Below are 16,631 nucleotides of genomic sequence, written 5' to 3'. Positions count from 1 at the left end.
GAAAGTTCCTGTAACATCAGTACACTATGTATGTTCATAACTTTCTAGCTGCTATATTTATTGTGAAGACAAATTCAATGTACAGAAACAGCTTTCAGTTATAATTAGCTTGCTATTGTAGATCTATGAAATACTCATTCATTTTAATAGATTTTTACATTTTAATAACTTTTTTCTACCTCTAATCCACTTAAAATTTTATCTTTTAGTAAATCAAACCATTATTTATCTGCTGCATATACAGATAATTTACTACCATTTTTAATCTATAAGTCAACAAATATCAGTTACTCCATTCTGTACTCCATTTATTCCAGAGCCTTGACACTGAAGTTTTGCAGAATATTGGTATGTGAATTCTTTCACTACCCCTCTTTTTCTTTCTCCTCCCCTCCATCTGTTTACATATGGCATGCCAGTTTGAATAAAAGATAATGCAATACTTTTGCAAATAGTTTCCAATTTCAAAACTGCTGTCCAAAGAGGGAACTATTAGCTATCATTTTTTCAATGACCTAGAAGCTTAAATAGTTTTATACTTACATGTGGAATGCGATGTTTGCCTGTGACTTACATCAGAACTAACCAGTAAATTTTAAACAGTGAATGCATTTTCAAAATCAAGGAAATTGATCTGTAATGCAAAGGAAAAAAAATTGTAATGTAATGGAAAAAATGGAATCTGTAATGCAGACGAAACAATCTTTGCAGATCATAGATAGCAAACTGATTTGATTTGTCATGTTGCAATTGTTTGTTGTTTTTTTTTCTCACCCTTTCATTCAATTGCCATTCTATAACCTGCTTTGATTCTGAAAGGATTTTCCACATTCTTATCAAAAATGTGGCACTTCATCCATGCAATGAAGGTGCAAAGGTGTGAATTTCAATAAATGAAGATGGCTAAATGCTAATGAGGGTCTGTTTGCATGATTTGTGGCATATCAATTTTAATAGAAATTTCGTTAGATTTAAACAAAGCGACCACATGTAGGAAAATGGTCCTGTAACAAAATTAGTTTTGCGCACTCAAAGCACCAAAGCAGGTTCTGAATTAACTTGAAAGGAATAAACTCAGGTAAATACTTTAAAAAAAAACCCAAAATAAAACTAAATATATTGACAAAAAATATTTTTCTGGAATTTATAAAAACACTTGACTTTTGGTCTATGTATGCTCATGAGGCTGCAAACCTGGACTCTCATGACAGATTTTTATTAAAAGGTTATTTCGGGTGTTGGATTAAGTTTCAGGCATTTTTTGGTTGTGTTTGGTTTGGTGTATAGGTTTGGGTTTTTTTTTTTTAGGTTTTGGGTTTTTTTTCTGATTGGTTGGTTGGTTTACTTTGGTTTCTTTTTCGGTTTGGTTTGGTTTGGCTTTTTCCCCTCAACTTCTTTTCTGTGCAGATTTTGGAGAAGCTGGAGAGGAGAACAAAACTTATATATTTCAGTGTCTGCCTGTGTGTCACATTTGATTTTGTGGATGTCAGCAAGGTCTCTACAAATTCATCAGTTTGATGAATTTTTTCTGCTGTATTTTTTTTGTCAAGTAGTGTGTTAACTGCCTTCAAACCAGGCATGGTTGCATCAGTGGTACCCATTGGAAGGCATGCTTTTTCGCACAGAAGCTCAGTGATACTTTGACATGTATTTTATATTTGTTATGCTATTTTATATATTTCATATTTACAACATTGTTTAGATGTTTTCACCACAAATTTTGCAGTGCATTTTGTAAAGATCAGAGGAACAGATGTCCAACAGCTTTACTTAAAGGATTTTTAATGTCTTTTTCTCATAGACAAGGTGAATAATATCATCATTCTGTGACTCTATGTATTGCAATCGACAAAGCTAAAATAACTGCCCTTCTGACTGCATCAGCATGAGATGCAGTGTGAACTGTGGATTACGAATTTTCAGTTCTCCACTCAACTAAATTGTTGACCAATTCCTTTCCAACAGTAAAATATATCTCTGGGAACTCAGAACACCAAAGAGTAAACGCTGGCACAGTGCAGCACTGTATTTTGAACAGCACTAGATTTTCCTTTTCTGTAAAGTCTGATTAATTGATCCAGATTTTATATTTTTGGAGTGATTTAATGTTAATATAGAATAATAAAAAGTTTATTTTATATGCTTTTTTCTGAATGCCTATATATATGTACACATATATAATATAATGAAGATTAAAGTTGTACAGCTTCCCATGTCTTTCTTTGAAACATGGTTAACTAATGCCAGTGGTTAGGGAAAACAAGACTTCAGACTTGACAGCAGTTAACATGATTATCAACATATTTGTAATTGAACATCAGTCTTTTCCAATTAGAATGGTCTTCATCAGCTGAGATGAATACATTCATAGTCTGTAACGAAGGTTTTCGGGGTTTGCTGTTTGGTTGGGTTTTTTTCATGTGCACGTGTGTTCTAGACATCCTCTCTGAAGTGGAGAAAACTCTTCACTGACAGTTAAACTATTCTGTTTTATCACAACCTAGACTTACAAATGTATGCTCAGCACAACTCAGGTTGAATTTATAACGGTACTGTTTTTTAAGGAAGTAATTATGCCGACAATCCTTCCTCTTTGGAAATGTAGTTTCAAGACCATGACTTCTCAGATAATTACATAATACCACTTTTCTAGTACTCTAGTACTCTGAGATGTAACTTAACAAGGTTGCTTAAGGAAATCACCAAAACTATTTTGAAGAAATTTTTCAGAGCTTCAACTTTCTTAAAAAAAAACCCAATAAATAAACAAACAAAAAAAAACCCTTATTTCAATCCATTTCTTTTACAGAATGCACGTTATTTAAAATTTCATTTTTCGTTTCAAAATCACCTTTCACTTTTAAACATAAATTGTAGTAGCAATCACACAAGACTCTAAGTGAAACAACCTAGTGAATCCATTGGACTCACTAATTAAAATAAAATGTTTACACTGACTGCTGTCTTGGGAAGTTTTTCCCTTTTTTTTCAATATGTTTTTATATTTTACCATTAACTTTATTCTTAATTGGGAATAAATTGGGAATAATTTTTTTATTTTTTTAGAAATCTCAGCTAATTCAAGGAGTAATCTTATGCAAAAAAAAAAAAATTGTCATTTTAAATCAATTTACCATTTAGTATGTAAATTCCTTCTCCACTGTATCAATGAGGAACTTTTGAGGGTTCTTTGTAAACAAAACAGTACACTGTTGCACACCAAAGGCAGTACTTTAGGTAAATACTGATTGAGTAAGGAGAGAAAAATATACAACATCTCCATACAAATTCTTCATACATGAATCAATTAAATAGTTATTCTATAACTATGTGGCAATTCCAGGCTGGAACGTTTAACACTTTGTAAAAGCTTTGTAAAAGAAAAATTGAAGTCCCCGTGTCTAAGCCAGAAATATTTGAGATACCACTGTCAAGACAGTTTAAATTTTCTAAATTTGATTGTTGAAAGTGGGTGATACACCAAAAAGTATATCTATACTGAGTATCCAGTAGTTGCCATATAAGTCATTATATTGTCTGCAAGTGTGTCAAAAATTCAGCTCAAACCAGTTTAGATTGGATATAAGGAAGAAATTATTTACTGTTAGGGTGGTGAGGCACTGGAATGAGTTGCCCAAGGAAGTTGTGAATGCTCCATCCCTGGTGGTGTTCAAGGCCAGGTTGGACAGAGCCTTGGGTGGCATGGTTTAGTTGGAGGTGTCCCTGCCCATGGCGGGGTGGGGTAGGAACTAGATGATCTTAAGGTCCTTTCCAACCCTAACTATTCTATGATTCTATGATTCCATTGAGGAATGTTTTAATATCAGTAACCACCATTTTCCCATCTGATTGTTCTACATTTGCTGAAGACAGACTTGCTTCACACTGCAATTTGAATATGTTATTAACAGCCCAGTAGTTGCTCTACATTTTCATACTGAAGACATCATGTGCTTCATATCTCTCTTTAAAGAAAGAGCCTGTACAGAAGAAAAATACAGACAGAAGAATATGTGATGTGCAGCCTAAATATTTTTGTTCTGATTGACTCTTATTCTGGTCAGACAACTGAACTGAATCTTGTTTTTTTCTTGTTTTTATTATGTACCACTGTGTCACTGACTAGCAAAGCACAGAAGGACAGACTAGGGTTTGATTTGTTGCAAACCTATGGCCACACTGCATTTGCCTGTTCATAATGTGTTGCTACATGTGTTGGCCTTGAAAACAAAGTATGCAACAACTGAGTGTTGTTGAAAGCACATGCTTTCATGATAAGTATGCATTGCCTTAAAAAAAATAAAGTTAAAATATTTACTGACAAAATTCCTCACATTTTTGAATTACTGGTCTTCCTAAAATGCTAGAGAAATCATATATCTTTTTATATAACGGCATTTTACCTTTTACTTGGGACAAGAAAGAATGAAGATGTAAGCAAAGGAATAAATATTACACCTGAACTCATATTCTTTATAATTATTTAGTGTTATGGCTGGAGTAAAATATCTCTCATAATTTTCTGAACTTTAGGGGAGATTCAAGATCAATTTTTGGTTACAATGCCTTTTTTTCTCATTTTAATCATTCTTGAAGGACTACATAACAGGAACTTGCTCTCATTTCTTTCTCCTTGATTGTCTGCAAAATGAAGATTGATTACTGTAGATCAAGCACCTTTCTTTTTTTTATGAGTGATTCAGGAATTTTTAGTATGAGCAAAAATGTGTGCTTAAAGCGAAATTCTGTAGTACATGCTGATACCATCTGAAGAAGAATAGATAATCTTTCTGATGTGATTATTACTAGATCTTCCCATATGATCTTGATAAAAATACAGTATTTTGACTTCAGTAGATGAAATGTGAAACCAAATACTGACAAAAGCAAATGCTTGCTTTAGTATGGTTTGTTCATATGTTAAAAATATCTTTGCTCATTCTCCACAGGTCCTTTTTCCTAACTACATCCTCAGTTTCCATTAATTTACTTTAGGCACTAGTAGTAATGCCTATTACTTCAACACTCATTGAAAATGAAAATTATGTCCAAAATCTAAATTTTTAATACTGCAGACTAAGAAGAAACTAGATTTCTTAAAAACATGGGGAAAGGAAAGCTTTTTATATACAATGAAAATTTTGAAATTAAATAATGTAACCAATCTCCTCACTTACCTCTCCTCTGTTCATTCATGAGTTTACACCAAATAAAAAAAAATATTCTCATTTTATTTGAGCCATTAAGAAAACACTAGAAACACCATAAAAATAATATCACTGTAGACCTTTATCTTTACATTTTCATGAGGATCAAGTAAAAGAAAACAAGCTCATTTTCAGGGAAACAAGAAAACAGTGCACACAGCTACATCACAGAGAGATGGTAGGACAGCTCTGCAGGCAATTCCAAAGCTGCTGCTACACTGCTTCCTTGGGTATATGCCAAGGAACCAAATGCTAAAAACCGGAAAGGATTTGTATAGCTTAACACAGGGCCCTCATCATGGCCAATAAAAGCTTCTGGGTGTCCTCAGGTATTGTTCCTTCTGCATAGAAAAAAGGAAGAATGGAAAGGAATCATGGCAAAAAGAGGCTGACTTATTTCATTATGACATAAAAGCTATTTAAAAATAACTCTGAAGGTGATCTCTCAAGGCACAGTAGAAATGGTCTGTAAAAGCTTCACTCAGGTATTCTTCACTAGCTTTAGATAAAGCAAAACTATTTCTGCTTATATGTAGTGTTCAAAGACTGTTGCTGATATTATAATATCAAAGAAACATTATATAGCTGTTTTCTACAAGACCAAAATTGTCAGCATTTTATCCCAGATAGTTTACTAACCATTTTAATCTAAAGTACTTGTAACATATTTTGTGTTTAATGGAATTTATCATATAGTTCTACATTAAAGGATCCTTAGAATTGTCTTCCTTAATTCTACAGTTCAAAGTTCAAATTCCATTTTAGGTATCAACCATCCCCTTTCAGATACACACTAAAAACACAATGAACATCCCAAAACACTTTTCTCAAATATGTTCCACTTTTCAGCTTTTATTCATCATTTTCATAGTAAAATGAGATTATCTGTAATTAAAGAACTTAGAAAAAAAATATAATAGGATTGTTTAGAAGTTAAAAGAACTGTATGAAGAAATGTTTTTTTTTTTTTTTGTTTGTTTGTTTTTTTAACATCATCCATAAATTCATACTTTGCTGGCTCATGGATTTCAGTGAACATTCACGTTCAATGAACTGAGTAACTTCACCTACCTGCGTCAACAGGTTTTGGACTAACCCATTCTGCTATCCCTAGAGATATAGCCTTTGAAAGCTGATTATTGTAGACTATCAGTTGCCATCTAAAAGCAGTGGGTTTTAGTTCATTTAAACTTTCTTTGAAGACAAATTTTCTTCTCAGATGACTTCAAAGATTGCTGTGTTAAACATGAAGTAACATTGTGTGATGAAGCGTTTAGCTGCAATATATCAACCTTATGTGCAAGAATACCCAGCAGTTCTCAAACTTCATTTTGCCAAGAAAATCAAATGAGAATGAACCATAAAATGAAATGTGATTTATCTTCAAACAAAAAATATATATGCAGTACAAAGAAAATATTTTTCTATATAATGTTAAAAATGTCCTGAAAAAATACAGCCAAATTACTGGCAGCTGCAGTGCATGAGCACAAAACACAAATCAAGCTCTCCACTGTACATCAATTTATATTTGGTAGTAACTGCTAATTCACTATGGATTTTATAGCCGCTTTTATGACATATTCACATTGCAACAAAGAAACAATGTTGTTCCTCTACACAATATCTAAGTAAGAAATGAAAAGGAATAATCAGTTCCACGGCAGTAGACATCAGTAATTTATAATTTAGATACCCCATGTGAATCTATTTTATTTTAATTTTCCTGTGGCTATAATCACCAGTGTAGCAGGGCAAGGTACAGGATAAGGTGATAAAAAGAGAGCTCAGTTTAATGTTTAAATATTTTGCCTTAATCTATTATAATGAATGTGCATTAAATGACAACTATTTTATACAATCTCTTCACAATTCAAAAAATAATTTGAATTTTTTATTAAAAAAAAAATAACTTGATGTCATGGTTTAAACCCAGCCAGACAGCTCATTCACTCACTCTCCCCCTACTCGCAGAGGTATGGAGAGGAGAATTGAAAAGAATGCAACTCCCCTGGGTTAAAATAAGAACAGTTTAGTAACTAAGGTATAACACAAATCACTACTGCTACCACCAATAAGAATAATGATAAAGGAAATAACAAGGGAAGAGAATACAACACCTCACCACCAGCTGACTGATAACTTGCCCCCCCAGCCCAACCAAGCACTGACCGATACATCCTCCAACCCTGCAGTCTACCAGCCCTTCCGGGTAACTCTCAGTTACATCCTGGCCATGACGCGCTGTGGTATGGAATACCTCTTTGGCTAGCTTGGGTCAGGTGTCATGCCTCTGCTTCCTCCCAGTTTCCCCTCCTCCCTGGCAGAGCATGAGACTCAGAAAGTCCTTGGCCAGACCGAAACATCATTCTTATCAGCTCTGTTCCCAGGCTGAAAGTCAAAACACTTCACTGCACCAGCTACCAAGAAAGAGAAAAATGACTGCTACTGCTGAACCCAAGACACTTGAATTCTTTATAAGTCCATATTTTATGCTTTATTCCTCCATAAGATCATAAGGAATCTGTTCCTATGCTGTTCCAGGATGTGCTGCATGCTATCCAAACCATTTTTTCTGATTTAGATAATGGGAAGCACAGTGAGCAGTTATGAAAATTGAACCCTTTACCTGCAGGTTTTCTCCCCCAAAGTAAAATGTTCTAAAAGATTTTTTACATCTAGTCTTTTCCTCCCTGATTTGTACTTCCCTTCACCTGAGAGAATATTTCTTATACTTCAGTGTGGAGTTAATTAGATCTGGTCTTACCTTAAAGCAACAAAACTACTTGTGTGTCTGCATGCAGATTTCAGTGGAAGGCATTAAGGAGATTCAAAGTAGAACTCTGTTAAATTGTCAGCATTCTAACTCTTGGGAATGATGACACTACTCATAATTGTCAAAACCTGAAACAGGTTATGTATTCCATGATTATGTTTGATATGTAGTTGTAATGGTTTAAACCCAGTCAGGTAATTCGTTCGCTCACTTCCCCCCCTTTTCTTGCCCTCCCCCTGCTCTCGGAGGGACGGAGAGGAGAATCCAACTCCCACGGGTTGAGATTCAGTTTAGTAACTAAGGTATAACACAAATCACTACTGCTACCACCAATGATAATAATGATAAAGGAAATAACAAGGGAAGAGAATACATCATCTCACCACCAGCCGACCGATAACTCGCGCCCCCCAGCCCGACCAAGCTCCGACCGATACCTCCTCCAACCCTGCAGTCCCACAGCCCTTCCGGCTAACTCCCAATTACATCCTGGGCATGACGTGCTGTGGTATGGAATACCTCTTTGGTCAGTTTGGGTCAGGTGTCCTGTCTCTGCTTCCTCCTGGCTTCCCTTCCTCCCTGGCAGAGCATGAGGCTCACAAAGTCCTTGGCCAAACCAAAACATCACTTGTTATCAGCTCTGTTCCCGAGCTGAAAGTCAAAACACTGCACTGCACCAGCTACCAAGAAGGGGAAAAATGACTGCTACTGCTGAACCCAGGACAGTAGTAAAGATCATAAGGAAGACCTATAATTCTTGAACACAAAAATAAGAAAAAAGGAATAGCAGAGAGATAAGAAAAAAATCTGCTGGGTTTTTTTTTTGTTTTTTTTTCTGTGTGAAAATGCAAGTTTCTAAGTTCAGTAATTATAAACTTACCATAAAGGCAAGAACTATTCTGTTATATAAAGGGAATGTGAGAAACATCACAGAGTAAAATATCAGGGGTGAAATATTACAAACTTCAGAAAAAAAGCACAAAGTTATTTAAGCACCTAACCCCCACTGATTTCAGTAGTGCCTAGTACTTCTTGGATCTGGTCCCATATCTTTAGCTACAACTGAAAGATGCTCATTTTGTGGAGGTCTGTTATATCTGTTTGCATTTTACCATTCTTAAGCACTTAGGAAAGGATGATATGAAGCATAATTTCGAGAAATTGAAAGTCTGGTTTGTATTATGAGTGTATGTCCTAACACTTAAGGTACTTATTTGATAGCTCCTGAGGATATAGTAAGAAGATATTACCCTTTTTCTCCTGGGACCTACTTATTCACTAATGGCCTTGGAAATTAAGCACTGTAAAGCTACCCTGCCAGCTTTATGTTGCTGGAGGAACTTCCTGTACAAAAGTATTGCTCAGAAAAAACAGTTAATCATCTAACTCCCTAACTTCATTCTAATGTAACACTGGTATGAACAACTATAATGATCCAATGATTAAACTGGTTTAAGACTCTTGTAATGTTTAGGAAGTAAGAATTTGAAAAGATAACTTTAGCTTTTCTAAATCATTACTTATTTCTGAAGTGAAATGGTCTATAGATTTTGTAACAACAACATAGAAAGAAACATCTTTACAATGCTTTTTGTAATTATATCAATTTGATATCTCAAATTTCATATTAAAATGGCTTTCACATTCACTGCTTATTTTATACCATGTAGAGTAAAATACCATTAACTGCTGTCCTGGTTTTGGCTGGGATGGAATTAATTTTCTCCCTAGTAGCTGCAGTGCTGTGTTTCGGCTTCTGTCTGGGAACAATGCTGATAACACACTGATGTTTTAGTTGTTGCTTGGTAGCACTTACCCTGATCAAGGACTTTTCAGTCTCTTGCGCTCTGCATAAAAGGGGCGAAAGGAAGTGGGAGGGAGCAGAGACAGGGACACCTGACCCAAACCAGCCAAAGGCATATTTCATGCCACAGTATGTCATGCCTAGTATATAAGCTGGAGGATATTGCCTGGGAGGGGTTGATCACTGCTTGGATATGGGTTAGGCATTGGTCAGTGAGTGTGACTGTATTGTGCATCCCTTAGGAGTTTGTTTTCTTCATCTCTATTTCCTATTCTTATTGTTGTTGTTATTATGATTTTAATTTATTTCAATTATTAAACTATTTGTATCTCAACTCGTCCTTCCCACCAGGGGCAGCAGGGAATGAGCGAGCAGCTGCATGGTACTTAGTTGCCATCTGGGGTTAAACCACAACTGCATAATAAATAAATAGAAAGATGTTAATAGGGTTGAAATGTTAATAGAGTAAAAATAGGAAACCCTATTTCCCAAGAAGGAGTATCAAATAAATTTACCATTCAGTCGGCAGTTCATACTCAAGGCCTGGATGAAGAGATCTTGCTGTTCTGAAGGCTCTCAGCTACCCATCATCTACTGATAATGAACTGATTAAGTAGGAATTGAGCAGAAACACTGAAGTAGAGAATTTTATTTTATGACTGAATAATAAAAAAAAAAGTCTATTTCTTCTTTTGAAAGTAACAACCAATAATTATTCTAAGGAACACTTTTTAGCAAGACACAGCCCATTTACAGAATCTTGATCATGCAGTAAAAAATGATATAGCAACAAACACAGCATAATTAAAAAAATAAGATGTTGAACATAAGTTTTAAAGAGATATATATTGTGGAAATGTCTGCTTAACGGTAATGTTTCTCTTTTCTGGATGACTGCACAGTAAAAAAGATCTTATTCAAAGAGGTACCTGTAAAAAGGAAACCCTAAAATAAAAGCAACACAAAAATATCTGAGCAAATTAAAGTTGGGAGAAGTGTTTGACTATGTAGGGGAAGAAGAGATGACTAACCTTGGTAACAAAGATTGAGAATAATGTCAAAGTTACTTCTAGAAGCTTCTGCAGTTGCCTGAGAATGGCAGTTTCTGTTATCTCCTGCAAAATGAGCACATTGTTTTTATTTGCTGTTTTTATCCCCTTTTTTACAGTTTTAAATCCTGGTCACCATACCACAGCATGGGAAAGACCAAGAGCCAAGAGACCTGCAGTGCAGCCCTGTGCTAGCACAGGAGTAGGAAGGAAGGAAGGAGTGGGGCAACCTCAGAAAGCCCTCTGCTATTGCGGAGCAGGCTGAGCTGTGCAACCTCTTTCACCAAACACTGAGCGCAGATCAGGCTCCCTTTTGAAAACTAGTCTGTTTTCTGGATTCTGTTACTCCCATAAGAATTTTGGTTTAGACTCTAAGATTTCCCTAAATATATGCATTTTCATCATGTTTGTGCACTGTGTCCAGGTGCCCAGGCATTGGCAACAGGGGTACTACATAGGTGACCTGTGTGAGGAGTGGCCAGGGCTGTTCTGTGCTGGACACAGCTGGTTCCAGCTGGCTCCAACTGACCCACCACAAGGCACAGATGAGACCCTCGGCCAATGTGGTGGTGCCTCTCAGAAACATACTTAAATGTATTGAAGAAAGGGGAAAAATGACGAAAAGGAGAAGGGGGAAAATAAGTAAGAAACAGCACGTCTGTGAAATGGCAAATCTTTCTGCATGGTAGTTAATAGTGAGGAAATATTGGTGAGGAACAGCCTTGTGACCTCCCAGGTGAGCGAAAGAGCAGGGGAGAAAGTGCTTGTCCTAGGTTCAGCTGTAACAGTTATTTTTCTTCTTCCTAATAGCTGGTGAAGTGCTGTGGTTTTGACTTTAGACTGAGAATTACACTGATAACACCGATGTTTTTAGTGGTTGCTCAGTAATGTTTACTCCAGTCAAGGACTTTTCAGTCTCATGGTCTGTCAGGGAAGAGGGGAACCCGGGAGGTAGCAGAGACAGGACACCTGACGCAAACTAGCCAAAGGGTTATTCCATACCACAGCATGTCATGCCTAGTATATAAAATGGCGGAAGTTACCTGGAAGGCCCAGATTGCTGCTCGGGTTTGGCTGGGTATTAGTCGGCGGTTGGTGAGTAATTGTGTTGTGCATGACTTGTTAGAAACATCAATCCCTGGATAGCTAGAGTTTAAATACCTTTAAAACTGAAAATGCACTTTAGGATAAAATATTAAATCCATGAAAAGGAAACATATACTTTACTGTAAAAATAATTGAAGTGTAATATTTTTTAATAATCTTTGTAGTCTTTGAAAAATATTTCTACATTTTGTTAAATACAGATGAATCCTTTAGATTGATCCTTAACTGCACTGTGTTGACATTTACCTCCTTAAAATGTGCTACACCTCTTTCTTACGTAAGGAAGAAGTAGCAAGATCAAAACATTGAAGGAAATAAGCTGAACAGGTTCAGTGGTGCAAAGACCATTATTTTCGTATTTGTCGTAGTTTAAGCCCAGCCTGTCATTTCAGCCACGCAGGCCTCAATCACTCCCCCCCCGCTTCCTCCCCCCACTCCTGGAGGGATGGGGAGGAGAATCAAAAGAATGTAACTCCCGTGGGTTGAGATAAGAACAGTTTAGTAACTAAGGTATAACACAAATCACTGATGCTGCCACCAATAATAATAATGATAAGGGAAATAACAAGGGAAGAGAACACAACCGCTCACCTCCTGCTGACCGATACCCAGCAGTACCTGAGCAGTGATCTAGCCCTTCCGGGTAACTGCCCCCAGTTTATATAGTGGGCACAACGTGCTGTGGTATGGAATACCCCTTTGGCTAGTTTGGGTCAGGTGTCCTGTCTGTGCTTCTTCCTGGCTTCCCCTCCTCCCTGACAGAGCATGAGACTCAGAAAGTCCTTGGTCAGACTAAACATTTGAGCAACAACTAAAAATGTTATCAGTGCTGTTCCCAGGCTGAAAGTCAAAGCGCAGCACTGCACCAGCTACTAAGAAGGAGAAAAATGACTGCTACTGCTGAACTCAGGACAGTATCCGTCCCTTATTCCATACCATCCACGTCATGCTCAAATACCACATTTTCAATATGCCATCACTCTTGTCTCATATAGATACATATATATACATCCACAGAGAGAGATAGAGAGAGAGAGATCATTCCTTAGTGCATGGACCAATCCCTATAAAGCTGCTGAGTCCATCCGGTCCCTGATATTGGGCTCCATCTCTTGTAACAGTCTTTCAGAACAAGAGAGAGAGATAGTGTGATGTAGTCACTCTGCCAGGCCTCCCCATATTTGTGCTTCAGCCATCGTCCTCTATACCAAAGAGGCTTTAACTGCTTGGCTTGCTTAATTGCAGCATGTTTCACACTAGTGAATAACCTGGGCAATAGTGTCCATTGCTAAGTCCACCCCTCGATCATGAGTCCATCTGTATGTTGCATCTCTGCCCTGATGGGCTGAGGTGTCATGGCCCCACCAGGCTCAAAATAATTCACCCTTCCCTTCAGCAGTTACTGCAACCTGTCACTGGGGACTTCATACAGCTGCCTTCAACCTCCAACACTTCCAAAGCACTGGAGGGGCCCAGCAGACTAGGTACTTGCCCATACTGTCCCACACACTCATGACTATCCAGCCTTGAGGAAAATCTCTTAGTGGTCCTCCTATATCATTGTCTGATCCTAGACAAGACATAACTCAACTTTCAAGATCAGATGAAATGGTCATGGATAAAACACATTCTGCATGTGTGCCAATGTGGTGATCCCCATCACAATCAGCAGGCAGGTCTCAAGGGCACCAAAAGGCCATTCAAAACCTTCAGAACTCTCAAAGGATGCTGCTGTACTTGTCACTGGGGCTTGTGTAGCTGCTGTGCTTGGAGCTGGAGTAGCTGAGCTTTCTCCTGCTGTCGGAGTTTGAGTAGCTGCTGTACTTGTCACTGGGGTTGGTGTAGCTGCTGTGCTTGGAGTTGGAGTAGCTGTGTTATCTGTTGTAGTCAGAGTCTGAGTAGCTTTTGTACTTGTCACTAGGGTGTGTGGGAATGTCTCCCTCAAAGGCTGACCACCCGAGGAGGGGAAAAAAGATGTGTAAGTGCTGAACACTTCTACTATATACCTCCCAAAGTATAGAAGTAGTGACCACACTGGGAATGCAAGCCAGATCTGTTTCATGATCAATGAATCTATTGTATTACAAGTCATTACCATAAAGTACAGTGAAACAAGAGCCTTAGCCCAAGACCCCCAGCCGATAAACACTAACACAGCAAATATCGTCTGTAAGTAAGGTATAACATGCTGAAATTGTGAGATCAAGAGCAACAACTTTGAAAGCCAATAAATCAACATTGTGATGAGTGACTATTAATCCAAAACAATAAGCGCTTATCACAAATACGATTAGACACACTCTGGTCAGATCTGTTGTTGTGTCAACCCTTCATGCTCCACACTGGGCGTCAAAAGAGAACTGCTGTGGTTTAAGCCCAGCAAACATATCTCCGAAAATGTTAAATTTTCAAGAAAAAATAATTTCTATGATGTGAAGACACATCATAAGAGACATGCAGCAATGCTGAAGAAGAGAATATATTTATTGTATATTTAGAACTGTCTACTGTTGTCTCCCTTAAAATAACCTTCACAGTATCATTTTTCTTTAAATCTGCTTTGATAAACTGGTTAAAAAAATGAAATAAAATTTTCTAATTACTGAAAGCATGTCTCTGGCAGTAATTACTCATTTATCTTGTATCTGCAACATAAGTATTTAGTGATCAGTTTAGCAGAGTAAAAGGAAATATGCTTTGAATGGTTCCTTTAAAGGGTGAAAAAGCTGAGATCTTTAACTGTCCAGAGATGATTAAATGGGCTGAAACATATAGATTGGCTGCATAGCAGATAACTTATCTCCTAGAAGTGAAGGTTCATGCATTATCAGGAAAGAATTTACTCTCATATAGGTCTTATTTTATAGTGGAAACGATACAAACATCTTAGAATACTACAAAAGAGCCTTGTGTGTCATTCTGTGATATAGTGTGGCTGTGCACTAAGTTCATCTCAAACAATGGAAATAAATATTCAGAGTGCAGGTATGTCAGAAATCTTTCTCTTAATGTGATGTATGGAAATCTGACCTTGTCTTTTGTTAGGAACATGAAAAATTGTTTGAGTATAGGATAACACAATTTGGGGTTGGTAAATATGAAGTCTCTTCAGTCTTCTGAATGCAGGAATAAATGAAGACTGGACAAAAATGGGAAGGAAATCGAGGAATCAACGAAGCAAACAAGAAAAGTAGTCTGTAAGGCCAAAAACCACCAAAAATCTTGCCACTATTTTTCTTAATTTTTTCCCCACAATCTTCATTTCCACTTCTATGCACTTAAAGACAGGAAAAATGAAATAGAACAGGTTTGGAATTAATAAGTGTTAAAAATTAGCATTTTCAAAATATATTTTAGATGAACACCACACCTTGTGGTGACACTTAGAAGACAAATAAATGACAAACATTCCCACAAAATCAATAATGAAAAGTTTACACACATTTCTTCTGAAGAATATTTATATTTAGAGTTTGATTCTTCTCATCTCACTTTAGTTCCCTAACAGTTAGGCACCTTAGTTTAGTCACTTGCAAGCCTCCATTGCTAACAGAGGGAAATAAGTGGCTCCAGAGTATGATCCATTCCATCTCTCTTTGATGTTTCTCTGGATTTTCTTTAACTGTGAAGGAGATTTCAACTGAAAACTAGTGCCTAGATTGGACTAATTGCTGATCTTTTAGCTTAGCTGTTTCCTAAAGGAGAGATCATTTGAATGAACTGCAGGGAGCAAACTCTCTAAACCATAATTTTTGTGATTTACACTGTTTTTCAATGGATTTTGAAGCATGATTTAAGACATTGGCTTGACCAAACCGAGTTATTGTTTGTCTGTACAGCTCAAAGCACTTGTAAGTGCAAAAGTAAATAATATGGAGGAGAAGTTGACCTGAACAATGCTATAAATCTGGAGAAGGGTATTGAGTCAGATGCTAATTTATATCAAGACTATAAAGATAGGCTGTAGGAGATGACAATTTCTTTTCTTCCAAGGACTTTATGGGATAGTTTGCTTTGCTTCCAAAGTCTTTGGCTCAGATCCCTTTCCCTTCCTAGGCCTAAGTTAGCTCTGATTTTTTTTAAGAAATATAAATTTTAATGTGTTTTTCTGGGTAATGAGATATCGAGGGGATACAACATACATATATCTCTGACTTTGAAAGAGCTCTTTACTGATGGCAGGTTGTTTAGTTAAGAAATATATATATGTTTAATATTTATACTTATTTGAATTCAATTTTAACATTAAACAGCTGTTCCTTCTGGCTGACAGAATTAAAGTATTTAAAAAATCTGATCCCAAGAATTAAAACGGAAAACATTTTCTATTTCATAGATGATTTTATAACTAAATGAAGATTCAGTTATACACATCTTGAATTAATTTTTTGTCTGATTTTATACTGAATATTTGTCATGGTTAGCATGCAGATGCAGGTGCGTGAACTGTTAAATATGATTCAAAGGATAACAGTACTTTATTTGTAAGCATAGGTAGAAACAATAAATCACTGACAGGATTGATCATCTTCCACAGAGAAATGACAAAATTTTGGGCCAGTAGCAATTTTACAATGACACCAACTAATCACGTGCACAATTTACCCAGAATTCCCACATAAAAATATCTTTCTTAAATATTAGAGAAAAAAAAAAAGTAAGAGAAAACTAAATGAATGTTAATTCTT

General features: G+C 36.6%; 1 long non-coding RNA gene across 1 annotated transcript; it reads right to left on the bottom strand.

Annotated features, from left to right (window-relative positions):
* Positions 1-7,997: 7,997 nt before the first annotated feature.
* Positions 7,998-10,909, bottom strand: LOC134171715 (uncharacterized). Its single transcript, XR_009967710.1, has 3 exons — positions 10,819-10,909; positions 10,303-10,381; positions 7,998-8,111 (listed from the first exon to the last, which is right to left on the bottom strand). It is a non-coding gene; the product is annotated as an uncharacterized LOC134171715 (long non-coding RNA).
* Between the last annotated feature and the right edge of the window lie 5,722 nt (positions 10,910-16,631).

Source organism: Pezoporus occidentalis, unplaced genomic scaffold, assembly GCF_034315485.1.
Source record: "Pezoporus occidentalis ecotype Australia unplaced genomic scaffold, CSIRO_AGI_Poc_V1 ctg42, whole genome shotgun sequence".
Classification (NCBI taxonomy): Eukaryota; Metazoa; Chordata; class Aves; order Psittaciformes; family Psittacidae; genus Pezoporus; species Pezoporus occidentalis.
Note: the sequence above shows the minus strand (reverse complement) of the source record. Positions and strands in the feature narration are given on the sequence as shown.